General features: G+C 28.2%; 2 pseudogenes; both read left to right on the plus strand.

Annotated features, from left to right (window-relative positions):
* The first annotated feature begins 11,077 nt into the window (after nucleotides 1-11,077).
* On the plus strand, nucleotides 11,078-15,034 carry LOC136849451 (prostaglandin G/H synthase 2-like; annotated as a pseudogene).
* A 1,428-nt stretch (nucleotides 15,035-16,462) lies between these two features.
* The window catches only part of LOC136849294 (prostaglandin G/H synthase 2-like), a 114,084-nt pseudogene continuing 111,111 nt past the window's right edge, over nucleotides 16,463-19,435 (plus strand).

Raw genomic sequence — 19,435 nt, forward strand, 5'->3', positions numbered from 1 at the left:
TTCTATTTCTGGTAGAGTTTCTGGAATTTCATCATTATGAGTATATAAAGTATTCAAATTTATAGACGCCATTGAAGCGTATGAGGGGAGGTGACGAATATCGAGAAAACTGTTATTATTATTATCATTTTTTACACTCATATTTTTTAATAATTTATTTTTTACGGTTTGTAAATGTGTCAATACACAAAATTTTATTTTCTTTTTCATCGCAAATACAATATATAAATGGTTTATTAATTATAATTTCGGACATTGGACCATCCACCATTATACAATCTGATATAGAATCCACCTTCGTTCCCATTTCATCATTTTTAATATAAACGGTTGTTTCATAATCCACCTCCTCTATTACATTTCTTTGATCATCATCATCATTAAATATATTAAGATACATTGGTGTTTTTACTAATGCATTTAATTCTGGTATGTTTTTAAATACATCATTTAATTTATATTTTGTTTTATACTCAAATTTGGGCATTTGAATGCGACCAAACATCTTATATTTTCCTTTTAAATTCATCTGTGATATGATTTGAGAAATATATTTTTTTTCCTTGGAAAGTATATTTCTTGTTAATTTTTCCAATGTAACTGTTTCATTGGGAAGAATAATAAACATACTACTATCTTTTTTTTCATAAGGTATTCGATATATGCTACAATTTAACTTTCCATATGTAATTTCCATACACTTAATTTTGAAATATCCATAATAATTCATCATTGGAATAGTAATTATTTTATCGTTGGAACAGTAAAATAATTCATTTTTAGTATCTTTTTCCCTAAATTTATAATGCCACGTATTATTAAACTTTGATTTAGCATAAAATAAGTATTTAGCATCATTAAAAGTTTTTGTTATAAATTTATCATTACCATCCTCTTTCCATCCCTTTTTTTCAACCCAATCGTTTATTCCGTTTAAATCATCATTATTTTCTGGTTTATAAAGAATATAAAAAATTACATTTTCACCAAGTTTTTTTTCAATTCTATCTATAAAATTTATATTAATTTCTTTGTAATTATTATTATATATGTTTTTAGGTATAAATATTACAACAATGTGTTTATAAAAATTAGATGCATGGCTATCAAGTAAATTTGTTATTATTTTATTTTCTGATTTATAATTTTGTTGAAATTTCGTTTCATTATTACTAACGGCTAAAATCACCGACTTTATTAAATTAAAAAGACTTTGACTATCTAAAACATTATAAATTTTAAGTTCTGAAAAAATATTTAAAAATAAATCATTAAGATTACTATTGCGTTCCGTTACAGCCATGATGACTCTATTAATTAGAAATAATGTTGCACATTTTTATAGGAAAAAATATATATAAAAAATAATATTTTTTTATTTATTTATTAATATTATTATATATATACACTATATATATTTTTAGTACATAAATAAATTTATTTTTATTTAGGATGTATAAATGTACCTAAATATAAAATCTTATTATTAACTTCATCACATATACAAAAAACGAATGGTTTATTTAAATTAATAATCTCTCGTGCTTCTGAAAAACCATCTGTCATACAACACAATCCCGTAGTTATAATTTTCGTTCCCTCTTCGTTATTGTCAATCTTTATATTGTTTTTTAAGTATATACATTCCATTATACCAAAACTATATTTTTCATCAAAAATTCCCTTATAATTTACTGGTGGATTTAATAAACAACTCAATTCAGGTATATTATCATTATCTAATAATATAGCATTTAAATTGTATTCTTTTTCTAAACTAAACTTGGGCATATAAATTTCATCAAATACATGTTCTTTACCTTCTTCATTCATAATTTTTATAATATCATTCATATTAACAATAATATTTTTATTTAATTCGTCAGCTGTGGATATTTTATCTGGTAAAATTACAAACATGGAACATTTATGAGCATTTTTATATGGAAATCGATAAACGTTACACGATAAATCTCCAAATTTATTTTTGAATGTTTTTATGATAGTATGTTCCGTTTTCATCATAGGAATTTGTTTTTCTTCATTGTCGGAAATGTAAAATGTTTTGTTTTTAGTATTTGTTACTAAAAACGGATGTCTCCATTTCCCTGTCATTACAGTTTTAGAACAAATTATATATTTCATTGATGATTTCAAAATTTCTTCTTTTGTTATAAAATCATTAATTGTTAAATTATTCATCATGTTCAGGGGTTTAGATAATTCTTCTTCAGTTTCTGGCTTTTTTATAATGTCAAAAGTCACATTATTTAAGCGCATTATTTCATTAACGTAATTTTTAAATTCTTTACTAATATAATTAAATTCTGGTTCGGAAATAAAAAATAATAAAAATTTTTGTTCAAAAGGTGGTGGTGATAATGATTTTATTGATGAAGTATCATTAATTATTGCATTTTACATTTTTGTACTGTTGATTTAATTTATCCAAAGTTTCACCCTTTGCCGCTGATATTAATATTTTAAATATATTAAATAAACATTCTTTACCCAATATTGCATTATCATCATCATCATGATCTAAATTTTCAAATATTTTTAAGAATAATTTATTAGTATCACTGTTAGTATTCATCGTAGACTATTATTTTACTACTACTACTATATACTGTGCTATTGCAGTTATTGTTCACCCCCTTTTATATATCACACCCTCCTATTTTTTTCTTAATTAATTAAAAAAAGATATAAATGCAACAAGAAGAAATAGATAATATTAAAAAGTCATGTATCAAAAAATGAAAAAACATATTAAAAATATAAAAAAAAATGGGAATAATTTTAAATAAAGATATTATAAATTACTTTTTAATGGTGATATTATCATCAATTAATATTTCAAATGGAGATATAACTGAAATTATTGATTTATTTGCTTTGTATATTATTCCTTTATTATTAAATAAAAATAATAGAGGTTTAAAAAATTGTCGGCGAAAACAAAATTTTTCTCTTCGAAAAAGGCCAACAACAAATTCTTCTTCTCCTTATTATAGACATAGACAAAATATGGGGGAATCATTTAAACAAAATGTTTTTCGAGATGAAAATACAGTAAAAGAATTGTCAAAATTTTTTTATTCTACTGATAATTTTTATATATTTTTATATAAATTTTTAAAAAAAAGTATAAAATGTGTAGGGAATATAGCAAAAATATATCTAAAAAATTATCATAAAATTGATTGTTCATTTGAAAGTGATAAATTTTATATTTATTTTGAACATAAAATTCGAACTTTTAATAACAATAATTAATTAAATATATATAAAGCATTTTATATTTTAATTAACATATATAAAATATGTGGTGGTGGTGATGATATCTATATAACTAGATTCAGAAAAAATGATGATGAACAATATTATAATGAGATAATAATATTTTGGTAGCATTTTTAGTAATTTAAAATGGAATTTTAAGTCTTGAGTTTTTATCACGCGTGTTGTATCATCGCCTTTCTCATCATGTGTATTTTATTGGCATTTGCTACAATAAATAATACAAAAGCCTATATTTTCTTGTTTTGTTTTTTGTTCGCTTGGCTTTACCCAGTAGTTTTGAAAATACGAGATCCCGATGATTGATTATATATTTTAATTAATATGAATAAATAAAATTTTATAAAAAATTTTTTTTAAACCTTTTATCATTATTATTTTTAATATTTATATATTTAGAAATTTTTTAAAGAATAAAATTTTAATAATGAAAAAATATATTAAAAAATCAATTTATATAATAAAAATAAAAATAAAATAATAATATAAAAAAAATATATATACGAGAGGTGAATATTTATTATATAAATAATAAAATATGTTACGTGCATCAATAGTGAGGAAAAGGAAATTAAGGAATAACGACAACGAACAAATTTTAAAAATGGAAGAAGAAGAAGAAGAACAACAACAACAACAAGAGTGGCGTCAATCATTATCATCAACAACAACAACACCACTGTTGGGAATAAAAAGGCGATTTGGACGTATGAACAAGGTGCAAATTATCGGCATTTTTTGTTTTAGTATTTGCGTAATAATTGGTTTTACCGCTATTACTATATATAGTTTGTTAATCAAAGAAAATAATGATAATAATAATAACAGCAACCATACCACCCGGGCCGCTCTGTTAATTAAAGAAAATAATAATAATAACAACAACAACAATACCACCACCGCCGCTCCTCGAGAAAACGGGGATATGTATTCTACTATTATTGTTACTAAACTCAAAAATAATAATAATAATAATAAACAATTTCTTCAACAATACCACCACTGACAAATTTATCTTCATTATTAATAATTAAAAACAATAAAAGTAATGATGATGATGATAATAATTATTATGAAAAAATTATTCAACCTACACCAACAATAGTTGATGATAACAACGATAATAATAGTTTATGCCAGCCTCACGCAATATATATACCTTGGAAACAAATTCGATTATATTTAAATAAATACTTGGAAGGTACAATACCTGGAACTTGGATTGTTATTATTATTATTATTAAAATAGTTTAACCAGACCACTGAGCTGACCATCAGCTCTCATAGGGCTATATGAAGGATTAGGATGGAATGACAAGTCTAGGCTAGAAGCCTAGCACTGGGACCTAATAGGTCACTTGTCAATGGTGATAAACGAAAATGAAAATGAAATTAAAAGCTGTAAAAAGGCATACGCTTTCATACTGGAACACACTCACACAATAAATACATTTAAACTCATGCTCCCATACATACTCACTAAAAAGGTATATTAAAATTTAAAATAAATTAAGTAAAATCATAAAATTTACTTGTTTTAAAATTCATTACTGATTGATTGTTTTTTTTCTTATATTTTTCCAATTAATTTGCAGCTTCTCATGAACATTAAAATGGGTGCTATTGAGAACGTTGAAGATTCTGACAAAATTTCTTCTATCGGTCTATTTCAAAATTTGATAATCGCTGCAGGTTATATTTTGGACATTCACACAGTATATGCTTAACTGTTATCAGCACATTACAATCTGGGCATTTGGGAAGAGGGCCACATGGACTGTTCATTAGTGTCCATGTGTCAAACGAGTATGGCCTATTCGAAGACGTGTCAGAATTACTTGTGCTTGTCTCTCTTTGATATGACGAACTCCATTTGCCAACACTGGATTTTATCTGTTTTAATTTATTATTTTCAGGTTCTTCGTTCCATATATTTTGCCATTTTTTTACAATGACTGTTTTTATATATTTTGTATAGTCACTGAGAGGGATGTCTACATTTGTTCTTGTCATGTGGACCGCTTCTTTAGCTGCTTTATCAGCCTCTTCATTTCCCTTAATCCCTACATGGGCAGGGATCCAACATATTTCAATATTTTTTCCCTTATTATACAATTTATGGAGTGAGATTTTTATATGTTGTACAATATTATTTTTGGGATTATAGCTTTGAATAGCTTCTATAGCACTTCTGAGTCGCTATAAATGACAAAATTATTATATGAGACTTCTCTAATTATTTTTATGGCTGATACTATTGCACATAACTCAGCTGTATATACAGAGGCTTTGTCTGGGAAAGAGAACTGATACGTTTTGTTTTGGGATACTGCAGCATATCCCACTCCGTATTGTGATTTAGATCCGTCTGTGTATATTGCGTAATGTGGACCTTTTCGGATTATATGCTCTACTGCATGTTGTCTTTGGTATTCTGGAGTATATGAATGATTTTTGATAAATATTTCAAGTGTGTACAAATTTTCATTTTATTCATTGTCCAAGGAGGAGGCAATTTTAACATTACAGGTAATTGTATATACATATTTAGCGACTCAAACAATCTTCTAGCCCTAATTGGGAAAGAAGGTGGATGATTGTTTATAAACACATCTCTTAATCCAAATAATTTTTGGTTGGAGAATCATTTGTCTGAATTCTCAGAGCACTCTTCATCGTTACTAGCTCTCTATGGAGAGACAGAGGTAGTTCACCACATTCAACTTGTAAAGATGATGTTGGTGATGATCGAAAAGCTCCTGAACATATTCTAAGACCCTCATTATGAATTGGGTCTACCGTTTTCAGCACTGCATCTGATGCCGAGCCATATATTTCACTTCCATAATCAACGATAGACAGCACTGTTGCTTTATACAATAAAGTAAGGGTATGTCTATCGGCTCCCCAAGTAGTGTTCGATAGTTTTTTAATTAGGTTTAATGCTCTTTTACATTTTGATTTCATGTATGTTATGTGGGCTTTCCAGTTCATGTGAGTATCAAATACTAATCCTAAAAATTTTGCTGTTTGGCCAATTGGTATACTATGGTTTCTGATTTTTATGTCTATTTCTTCTCCTTTTTTCCATTTTTTGTTTTTATAAAACATGATTGCTTGGGTTTTATCTATGGAAAATTTAAAGCCTACAGATAAAGCCCATTCATCTATTTTTACTATGCTTTTGTTAATGATTCGTTCTGCATGTTTTATTCGAGATGCTGAATAATATATGGCAAAATCATCCATATACAGGTTACTTTTAATACCAGTAGGTAGATTTTTACTGATATCATTAATTGCTAAAGTAAACAGTGTGCCACTAAGGACGCTTCCCTGTGGAACACCATTTTCTAGAGGAAATGTTCTAGACAGAACATCATCTATTCTCACCTGAAAACTGCGATTTGTCAAAAAGTTTTGTATAAACCTAGGTAAATGTCCACAGATGTTGTTGTTTTGTAAAGTTTTTAATATAGCATACCTCCATGTAGTATCATATGCTTTTTCAATGTCAAAAAGACAGCTACAGTAATTTGTTTTTCGTTCAAAACCTCGGCGTATATGGTCTTCTAAGTTACATAGAGAATCTAATGTAGATCTGTTACATTGTGACCCAAACTGAGTGGGAGTTAAAATTTTATTTTTCTCAAATGTGCCATGTTAGTCGAGCATTTACCATTTCTCTAGTAATTTGCACAAACAACTTGTTAAAGAAATTGGTCTGTAATTATTTACATTACTGGGATCTTTTCCAGGTTTGGGGATTGGAATAATTATAGCTTTACGCCATTCATCAGGAAATAAATTTCTAAGCCATAAGTGGTTATAAAACTCTAACAAGTATGTCTTTGCCAAAGGTGCTAAATGGCATATCATTTCAAAACAAATATTGTCACCTCCAGGGCAGATTTATTGCTGTTCAACAGAGCAAATTCTAACTCTTCCATACTAAATTTTCTATTATAATATATATCTTCTACTGTTTCAAAATTTATTGTTATTAATTCTATATTATTTTTCTTTGTGCGGAAATGCTCATCTAAATTTTTGTTGCTACTTACTTTTGCTAAATTTTCACCTATTACATTACTAATTTCTTTAGGATCAAGTATTCTTTTCCCATCTTTTATTATGGCATGTCTAGGTGGTTTAACATGGGTACCATTTATTTTCCTGAATTTTTCCCATATTTTTGTATGGGAGTATTTTTAGAGAGATCTGATACATATTTTTTCCATGAAATGATTCTTCCTTGAATTACTTTTCTTTTAAACTTTGCAGATATTTTATTATAAAGAGGTTTTAATGTATCAATTTCTAATAATAATATAGTCAGTTTTTGTAAGGGTTCCTACTAATATCGGCAAAGTTTTGTTTAATTTACTGAATTTTCTATTCAAATTATTTAGTCGTCTTCCAATCTGGTGTTTTAGTTTTATTAATTCTGTTAGTTTTTCAGACCACCATGGGACTTTGTGTTTTGTTGGATGAGATTTGGATTTTGGTATTGCTTTATCAGCAGCATTTGTAATGAAATCAACAAGAAATTTATTAGTTTCATTATGGTCTTTCAAATATTCAAATGGTGGGATATTCCTAGTGTGGAATTCATATTGTTCCCAATCTGCTTTATAAATGTTATATCGAGGGGCATGTTTGGTGGGGTTATTTTGTAATAAAGAAATTAATATTGGGAAATGATCACTTGTATGCAAGTCGTCAACTGTATTCCAGTCCAATCTGTCTACTATGTTTGTTGTACATAGAGTTAGGTCGATTGAGGAATATGTTCCATGTGTTTTAGAAAATATGTGCTGATTTCGTTATCATTTATACAGCACATGTCATAGGAATCTATGAATTCTTCTATTTTATTTCCTGCTCTATTTGATTCTGTACAATTACAGTCCCACATTGGGTTGTGGGCATTAAAATCACCTACTATTAATGTTGGTTCCTTGGTATTATTAAGTAATTCTTTGAGTTTGTCAACGTCATAATTTTTATTAGGTTGATTGTACAAATTATGAATTACATAATTATCGTTTTTTTATTCGTATTCTAATACTCGATATTTGCAAATCAGTAAAGTTTACAGGTACTTTGTCATAACATACTTTGTTATGTACATATATAGCAGTTCCTAAATTTCCTTCTTCCTCTCTAGATGAAGATGCTAAGGTATATTTACCTATTGTTAATATTGTTTTGTTGACATGTTGCAAACATAATATCATTGGTTCATATTTTTTTAATAACCGTTGTATTTCTCCTAGGTGTAATCTGGTCTGTAGACCATTTACGTTCCATTGTATAATATAACTATTGAAAATATTTTTTATAACGGTCGGGTTTTACTCTCTTTTTTTGTATTATCAATTTGGAATTTTTCTAATAATTTACTCACGACATTCATCTGTTTTTCCTTATAATAGACTAAGTGTTCAATGCACATGCACCCTTTTTTATGGTTACTCAAATCTGTGTTTTTCTTTTTCTATATTTCATAAAATTTCTTATAATGTTTGTTAAACCATCTTTTGTTATGCTTTTTTTGTTATTGCATAATTCAATGAAACAATCATTACATCCACAAGTATTATCATGTGTATTTCTTTTTTCATTTGCTCTTGTACCAATTACTGGAGAAGGAGTAATCTCTTCTCCTTTGACATAATCATTATCATCTATGGTATGATTCTCTTTCACTTCTTCAGTGTTTCGACATTTGCCTTCATAGGTTTTATTATTATTTTAGGAGATAAAGGTATATTCTTAGCTTGTTTTTGTTTTTGTTCCTTTTTCGTCTCCTTTATCTTTGGTTTAACTGATGTTTCTCTAATAATAATTGGTTTCTTCGTTTTGGGTGGTGTTCTCTCCAAAGGCCTGTTTTTTAATCTTTAATTTCCAGTCTATCACTACCCTCTTCTGTTACTTTAGTAGCAGCATCCTCCTGTTTCTATTTGCATTAATATTTCAAATGAATTGGATAAAATATTATCCATCTCATTTGTACCTGTTTCTTTATTCTTTACCATTTTATTTTTATTTCTAAATTATTAATTTTTTCTTGAGATTTACTTTTCTGTGCTTTGTTACTTCTATCTGTTTCCGTTTTTGCTTCATTTTTTGCTCTTGTTATTGAAGAATATGAACTGTTTCTTAGACGGATCCTGAATTCCTCTCACTTTTTAATTCTAATTTAGCCTCTCTTATAGACATCCCTGTTCGTTCTTGTAGTATTTTTAATTCCGTATTGTATATATAATACATGCATTCTTTGGATCTTGCATGATGATTCTGCCCACAGTTTACACACTTAGGGTCACTGCACTTCCACTGTGTGGTATGTTCAGTAGATCCACAATAAGCACCTACCGGTTCATTTCAATAATTTTTCCTTGTGTGCCCATACTTACTGCAATTTTGACACTGCAGTGGCTCTGGGACATAAGGTCTTAACTCTCTATTTCTGCCCAAAATTTTTATTTCTTGAGGTAGATCTTCACCCTCAAATTTTATTTTTGTTATTTTTAACGTTTGTCTATTGCTTTTTTTACTTGGTACAGCATATACCTCACAATCTTGGGCCTTTGGGTATCTTTTTTGAGAGAGTTCAATAGCATTTTCTTATCGACTGGTTCGTTATTGTTTTCAGGAAGTACAATGGTACCCTGAATACTGTTCATAGTTTCGTGTTTTTACTTTTATGTTAATATTGTCTATTTTTTTCAAAGACAAATAATTCCTCGGACTGACTTTTGTTGTGGCTTCTATAAGCCAAGTTTTTTCCTGTTTACCTTGTCTAAACAAATCACATATCTGTCGTTGGATGTCTATTCAATAAAAAATTTTCTAGTTTTAGGGCTGAAATATTTTGGTCAGCTTCCATGGTTAGAAACCTTGACCAACTTCCACTCCCAAAGAGAGAGTCGAAGTGAGTCAAGGTTGGGTCAAGACGATATTTACTTTTTTTGATTTATTGGTACTGGAGTATAAGGTCCAGTGTGATTACATTTGGATTCTTGTTTGTTTTTTCCAAGGAAAGGTTGTTACAGGAGGTTCCAGTGGTCGTCATCTGTGCCGAGTCACTACCATCAATGGGCCCAGGGTACTGAATCTTTAATTTCACTTACCATAAAGATTTGATGGAGGAAAAAAAAAAAAAAAAAAAATTAAACCTAAAAAACCTTAAATGATATCATCAGCCTTTCATGGAGTTCATTCCTCCACTAATGGCACAAGTGAGAACCGACTCCCAAATGTCCGCATCCCTACCCTACCCCAAAGGGGATGCAGTAACATGATTAGATTGGCTCAAGTGTAAGCCAACCTGCTTGATAGGACTGAGAGCATTACTAAGAATACAATCATCCCCATTTTTAATCACATTATGGGCAAACCGGACAGAATGCCGAGAGTCCTATTCCCAGAACTAGACCCCCTGGAATCCGTGGTCCAGTCCCGTAGAATAGTTCCGCCTGAAAACTCAGGTCCGAACATTATCGGGCAGTTGATGGTCCTGCCATTGGTTCTCACTATTTAGCTTCGGATATAAAACCCAATCCCAGCTATGATACCTTTTCCTATTTACCAGGTCCAAGAAATTTTTATAATTTTAAGTGAAAATATCCACGCCATTTAAATGGTAAAGGTTTGTAAGGTGATTGTCAGGGCCTGGCTCTTATTGCATTTCAAGAACGAAGAAGAAAATTCAGGGTTTGAGCCCTCTCACCAAATAAATGAAGGAACCTAACAGAGGGGAGGAACTTGGATTGGGCAACCATTAAAAGTGATGCGCTGCAATGATTATTTAAGTCCCTGTATCAAATACGGGTTTTATTGTATCGTTGATGAAGAAGAAAAATACGAAACGCAACTACGTATCAATTCATTTATCGAGAAACGAATTTTTATTATGACGTTAAATTTTGTTCAACATAAAACTTGTAAATGTCAGAATTTTTTACCGTCCCAGCAAATTGATAATAATAATAATAACGACGACATAACACAAACACCCTATATTTACAATTTTTCTGATGAGGAAATATTTTAAAATGAAAAGAAAAATAAAAAAAGACTATATATATATATATGAAAAAATTATAAAAAAGAAATATATTATTAAATAAAAAATAATAACTAATACAAATGATAAACAAAATACTTACGTGAGTTGATCCAAACGATGTAGTAAAACTTGTAATATATACACACACACACTTTTTTTACACTTTACACTATAATAAAATAATTTTTATATATATATATGTATAATATAAGGTTTGAAAAAATATGTCGTTTAACAACAGTTGGAAGAATGTCATCATCATCCAGAATTTTATTATCGTCCAACAATCTAGTATTTGGATTCGCCGGTATTATTTTAATGACTTCTTACCTATTCATGAAGTCATCTTTAGTTACAGAAACACAACCCCGAATAATAATCACTCGTGGTAAGTAAAAACCTCATTTTTATTTTTGTTATATATATGTATATATATATATATATATATATATATATATATATATATATATATATATAGTATATAATATATATCATATATATATGTATATAATATAATAATAAACTTTTATGTAGCATATATATTTATTTATATTTTATACATACATATAAAATAAATAGAAAATTTATTCTAGATTATGATCCCTGTTGCGGTTATCCGTGCAAACATCAAGGTGTTTGTATAGCTAGCCCGGAAAACCATTACACTTGTGATTGCACTGGAACTGAATATTATGGAAACCATTGTGAAATACGTAAATATTAAAAATGCGATAGATAAATTCATGTTTTATTATAATTTTATTATATTATATATATTGTTGTTATTATTATTATATTATATATTTTATATATTATATAAAATTAAAATGTTTTTTCTATAGGATACATTTCCTTATAGGATTTGGTTTAAACAAAATTATTAATCCAGATTATACTTCATATTTTTCTTACATCCAATGATTGGTTGTGGACTATACTAAATGGGATTCCATTTATTCATAAATGGTTGATAACATATATATATTTATGTAAGTTTATTTAATTTTGTAATGAAATTTTTTGAAAAAACTTTTTGGATAATATATATAAAAAAAACTGCTCGTGTAATTTTTTTTAACAGCTCGTAATGATATGATAGACTCCCCACCAGCTTATGAAAGTGACCATAGTTATACTACTGAACGTTTGTCAACACCAATGGGAGATAAAGGCATTGTGCCCTTAATATAAAAGTAATGAACATTTCCAACACCAATGGGGATAAACATTATATTAATTTTTATATATATATATATATTTCATTTGCTGTATGGATAAACATTTTATTATTAATTAATAATAAAATAAAATTAAAAATATATATAACAAAATAAATAAATTTTTTTCCTAACTTTCCCAAAATTAATGGGTTTATTATTTTTTTCAGGATTCAAAAAATTTCCAGACATTGATCTTTTGATCAAAAAAGTCTTTATGAGGAAAGAATTTATTTCAGAACCCCATGAGACAAATGTTCTTTTCCAGTACTATGCTCAGCATTTTACTCACCAGTTTTTCAGAACTGATCAGGAAAGAGGACCACAATTTACCAAAGGTACTGGTGGTGTAAGTATTTTATTATTATCATTTTTATATATATATTATCACATTTTCATTTTGATTATTGTTGTTGGTATATATATATATATATATATATATATATATATATATATATATATATATATATATATTATATATATATATATATATATATATATATATATATATATATATATATATATATATATATATATATATATATATATATATATATATATATATATATATATAAATAAAACATTTTTTGATAAAATAAAAAAAATATAATTTCATTTTTATATACGTTGATGTTTCCAATATTTATGGATTAACTGAAAATATATCCAAGCTTTAAGATCAAAGATTAATGGAAATATTGCGTACTCAGGTAAATGTAATATTTTTTTAATATATTAAAATTTTTATATATTTTTATATTACAAAAAAATATTATTTTTAATATTTTTATATATTTTTATATTTTATATACATATATCATATATAAATCGTATTTTTCTTTTATGTAAAAAAAGTAAAATATTTTTGAATAATGTATTTATTTTTATTTTATTTTTATATACATACAGGTAATTAACGGAGAAGAATTTCCCCATATCTAAAGGATGTTCCTGATATTACAATGAATTATCCACCAAATATTCCAATTCCTGAAAACAGAAAGTTTGCTCTAGGACATCCTTTTTTTGCTCTTCTTCCCGGACTTTTTGTAAGCGTTTCTTTTTTTCAGTATAACCAATTACTTTTTCTTATTAATTTTTTAATAATAAAAATCAATAAAATAGAAAAAATTTTAATTTTTATAATCATCAAAAATAACAAAAAACATTTATTTTCAATCGATAGGTTTACGCAACTATTTGGGTACGTGAACATAATAGTCTGTGATGAACTCTTAAAAATCCACCCCGACTGGAATGATGAACGGTTATATCAAACAGCTCGTTTGATTATAACCGGTGAAGTGATTAAAATTACAATTGAAGATTATGTTCAACATCTCAGCCAATACAAATTGAAACTTTCTTTTGAACCAGAACTCGTTCATGGAACAAGGTTTCAATACCATAACAGAATTCACGTTGAATTTAACCACTTGTATCACTGGCATCCACTTATTCCTGATACAATTGAAGTAAGTCTAAAAAATTAATTTAAATAATAATTTTATTATATAAAATGAAATATTTTTTAATATAAAAAAAACATCTCTCTCTCTCTCCTTACAGATTAATGGAATCAATTACACCATTACGGATATGACTTATAAAATACTTCCTATTTTTAAACAAGGTCTCGATGAATTTATCCATTCAATGGTTAACAATCGTGCTGGAGCGGTAGGTTTTTTTTAATTAATTAATCAACGTTTTTCTGTAAAAAAAATTGAAGATTTTTTTAACTATATATATATTTATATTTATTGGTTGATATTTTTTATAAAAAATTAATAAAATAAAATAACAAATGTTTATTTTTTTTATTTTACCAGTTAACAAATCGATATCACGCTCACGTACTTTATCCAGTGATAAAAAGGGTTATTGAAAATGGACGGAAATTGAGGTTTCAAAGTATAAATGCTTATAGAAGAAAATTTGATCTTTATCCCTTTACCAGTTTTGAAGAAATGACTGGTGACAAAGAACTCGCCGCAATTTTAGAATCATTTTATGGAGACATTGAAGCTGTAGAATTTTATGTTGGTAAAGTTGACTTTTTTACTTTATTTTACAAAAAATATAAGATGAAATATTATTTTTAGATATATACATCAAGAAATTAATAAAAATTTTTATTTTAATAAAAACATTAACTAAAAATTAAAGGTTTCTTTTTGTTTTTATAGGTTTACTAGCTGAACGCCCTGGCCCTTCAGTAACACCCTTAACAATGGTAAACATTGGAGGTCCATGGAGTGTCAAAGGACTTATTGCAAATCCAATCTGTAGTCCTATATACTGGAAACCTTCCACCTTTGGTGGTGAAGAAGGCATGAATATTATCAAGACAGCATCTTTAGAAAAACTTTTTTATTTGAATATGAAAAATAAATGTAAAAATATTGCTTTTACAGTCCCTGAGGGAACATTATAAAAAATATATATATATACGAATTTATGTATGATGTTGCCTGAATAAGATTATTATGTGTATGTATTTTTTTATATACATATATAATAATATAATAATAAAAAAAAATATTAGTATTTTTAATGATTTTTTTATCCAAATAGAAATTTTTATTATATATATATAATATAATATATATAATATATAATATAAATATATATATATATTTTTATATTTTTATAAATATAATATATATATAATAAAATTGCAATTCAAAAAACTTTTGTTTTGTATAAATATAAAATAAAATTGAAAAAATTATATATAGTAAAAATATATATATATATATATATATATATATATATATATATATATATTTCAATATTGATCTTAATTTTACATAAAGTTATAAATTCCCTTTGATGATTAAACCTTTTATATATATATACAGCTCAGAAAGCCACAAAGTGAATCCATTAATATCAATAACCTTTATACCTCCACCCAGACATAATATATGTTTCATTCATCTACAGGTTTCACTTGTTATACAATAAGCTACAAACGTCTTAAAACAATTTCTTTTTTTTTTTTTTAGTTTGATAATTTAGTCCACTGTCCCATAAGTCCAGTGGTGACCAGCGACGGACGAGGAATCAGGACAAGGTATCCAAGTGACGCACTAACGAAATCGGCCACCAAGAAGGTTTGGTGAATAACATCTCCCATCAACTCACCCGTCGAACTCAGGCCTTTTTGCGTTTGGAGACGATATCCACCCCACCTCTGCCATGTTGACCGTTAGTGCGTTTGTCGCACTGGTTTGAATTTTATCATTTATCACACGATGATGATTCATATACAATCAGAAAGCTACAAACGTCCTTTAATATCCAATTCACTCTACCTCGGAAATAATATATTTTCATATATGTTAAGAATTTTGGTGTTAATGTTGCATTTAAGAACAATACAACAATGAAAAATGTACTTATCAAGAACTCCCCAGATAATACTAAAGGGTGTGTATATAAAATTCCGTGTAAGTCTTTTGACAAGTTTTTATATTGGCCAAACCAGGAAAGCACTGGAAAAAAGAATTGAACAGCATAGAAATGTGTGAGATCTGCGTGTTTCCAAGGGAACAGTGGTATATTTGTACATGTTCTTCTGAGAACAATCTTCTATCAACTGGAAAGGGGCAAAAAGATTGTATATTCTAATGATGCACTGAAAGGAACATCATTGAATCTAGCTTTATAAAGAAAATGTTACAACCATAATACGAATATCAGTCAAGGGATGTATAAATTTGATCCTTTGATATCAAAAGAAATTTGTAAATTGTTTTAAACTTTAAGGTCTGCAGTAGAGATGTATGAAAATAGGATTATCCATTTGTAAACACAGTTCAGGAGTAGTAATGTTAATGAGTTTCCAAACTCCGCCTCCATGACACCTGCCAGGTGTGGATCTGAGGTGGGGGTATGGTCTGTTTATCAGCAATGTCCCTGGAGAGTCTATGATTTTTAGCCAAATGAGTTTTAAAGCTACTCCTACCTCGACACCGACCTGAGTGGGGATATGGTTCTAACAGTTGTGTATGTTCGTCAGTACTGTTCTTGTAGTATATATATTTGTGACTTCCCACTCTGTATCAGTCCTTCGTCAATTTTGGAAATAAAGTCTTAAACCGGTTGTACCTACATCCCGTTTCTTATTTTTTCCACCTGTGTAATGTGATAAATGAATCACGTACAAAAGTGATAATAATATATATATCATAGATATATTGTTATTATATATATCATAAATATATATATATTCATTATCATATATATATATATATATATATAATATATTGTACAATTTTCAGTTCAACAGGTTCTTAAGTCAAAAAAAATACGGTACTGGAATGACTGGCAGAAATTTAGGCAGACAAAGGAGGAAGGAGCTGAACTAAACGATCAAGTGACCTTAAACTAATTTATTATAATAAGATATATACATTTTTACATGTGAGTCAGGTTTGGTTCAAAATAAATCAAATTACATACTCAGTATTACCATAAATGAAATATGATGACCAGCAGCAAAGTTAAATACCATAATGAGTCCAACGAAATATAAATACATCAACCTCATAACAGGAGTCAGTTCCAAATCAAAATAACACTGATGTAACCAAACCAAAGTTACTCTATGAAAGACAATCACATTACATTAACATTCAGTAATCATTATAAGTGAACAACACTTTGGCTGCATCACAAAAAAAAAAAAAAACAGACAGCATAAACAATATGATCTATCAGCATCAAACATAATACAAAAATAGCATAAATTAAGCAACCATGATCATGAATAATAAAGCAGCATTAATACCAATACAACAGTATAAATAATACCAGTACAACCTTGTGCAGCACAAAAACACAACGGAAAATCTACACAGATGTCGAGACCAAACAAAAGTCGAAGAGGACGAACACCCTTGAACACTGCCATACGATCATCGAAAACAACCGCCCCATGACAGCCAACAGGAACATCTCCAAAAACGACAGATGATCGGCAGAGTCAAGGCAACAGCAAGACTGCTGTCAAACAGGGACAACACTGCTACACTGATGGACACGGTTCAGCCATCAATGTCATCCTCCAACTGCAGAGGGCCACAGCTAGCGAATACCTGCAGTTGAAAATGCTCAAAGCTGCTGGTATGCTGTCAAGAACCTGAATCGCTGCTATTCCAAACCTGACTGACGCTCTCAAAGACACCGAGACAGACATCAACTCCTACAGAGCGCAAAGAAAACAAAAAAGTAAGGAGGCAACAACTCACCAAGGAAACAATCGACAAACAATTGTCCCATCAAAGTACTAAACCTCACAAAATATATATATAGTTATATATATATATATATATATATACATATATATATATATATATATATATAGCTATATATATATATATATATATATATATATATATATATATATATATATATATATATATATATATATATATATATATATATATATATATATTCACACACATGTTGCATGCTAACATTTCCTTCTGGATCAACAACCCGGTATTTTTGTATTTTCTTATCATTTATTAGTTACCTGAACTTTGAAAGGGAATTCATTCCTTCCTAAATTCTGTGATACTCTTGTTATTCTATCGAATTTCTTCTTCCCTTCTCTTTGGTTTTTCCACTACCTTGCTTTATTTTGGTCTCTTCAATCGTCGTCTTCCTTTGCAGCACGATTTTTCTCAACAGTTTTCTGTTGTATTCAACACTTAAAAGTTATTTTTATGCCTTACAGGAACACTTTTACATGCACTTTAGGATATCATTGACTGATTGATTGACTCCATGCAGCCTTATGTAGCAACGCCTATGGCCTTAGACAGTGAATAAAAAATTTGGGCTACAAAGAAATAAAAAATCTTAACAACAAATTTTTCATAACGAAAAATAATTGATATACAATATGAATCTTTATATATCTTTCGTCCATATAATTATGTATTTCATATTTCAAAAAACACCACCTCCTAACTTAACCCCGGATATTAAGTGTAATCACTCAAAACGTTTACTAAGCGTAACAATAATTACATGATTCGTATGCATCAGCAACTATAAATATTACTTGCTTTAGTGCTGATGTGAATTAAGAAAAATTAAAGAAGGCAACTTTTGAAGAAACAAAATCTGCTTTATTTCTCATAATATTTCATACTTTTGAAATTACGGGCATCCTTTATCAGGTACTTAATGGGGTGAGAGTTATCTTCTTATTCCAGTTTAACTCTCGTTAACAATGCACTATTCATTCATAAATTCAAATTTCTGGAACTTAGTTTTATTATCGTTTTAATTATTTTTTTCATAAAACCTTACGCATGTTCCAAAAGCAAGCTTAAATCGTCAATACAATACTTTAATTTCCGTATCCGTTCAAGATAAGTGTCCAAGTCCATCTAAGTCAGTGAGACGAAGTTTAAATTACTGAACTTCCTCTCATCGCAGATTCATCTCAAGTCATTCCAAACTTCGTTAATATTTTGGAGGCTCCAAAGTTTCCAGAATTATTTTGTCTCTCGGAGAGGTTAAGGAATTTAAGCCTTAGAGCTTCAAAAATTTCATGGCCTACAATTTTTTTTTTCTTTTGAGAGAGAGAGAGAGAGAGAGAGAGAGAGAGAGAGAGAGAGAGAGAGAGAGAGAGAGAGATTACTTTCAATTTACGGTTGAGCTGGATATATGTTTTACAAGGTCTAAAGATGAGATAATTATTTGCAAAATCTGTTCCAACAAGCATAGTCCATTTTTTTATTTATTTTCTTATCTACTTTCATTTCCATTTTGTTATACTAAATCGTCTTGAATATATTTACAATCACATAAGCTA

The sequence above is a fragment of the Macrobrachium rosenbergii genome, chromosome 2, assembly GCF_040412425.1.
Source record: "Macrobrachium rosenbergii isolate ZJJX-2024 chromosome 2, ASM4041242v1, whole genome shotgun sequence".
NCBI classification, from domain to species: domain Eukaryota; kingdom Metazoa; phylum Arthropoda; class Malacostraca; order Decapoda; family Palaemonidae; genus Macrobrachium; species Macrobrachium rosenbergii.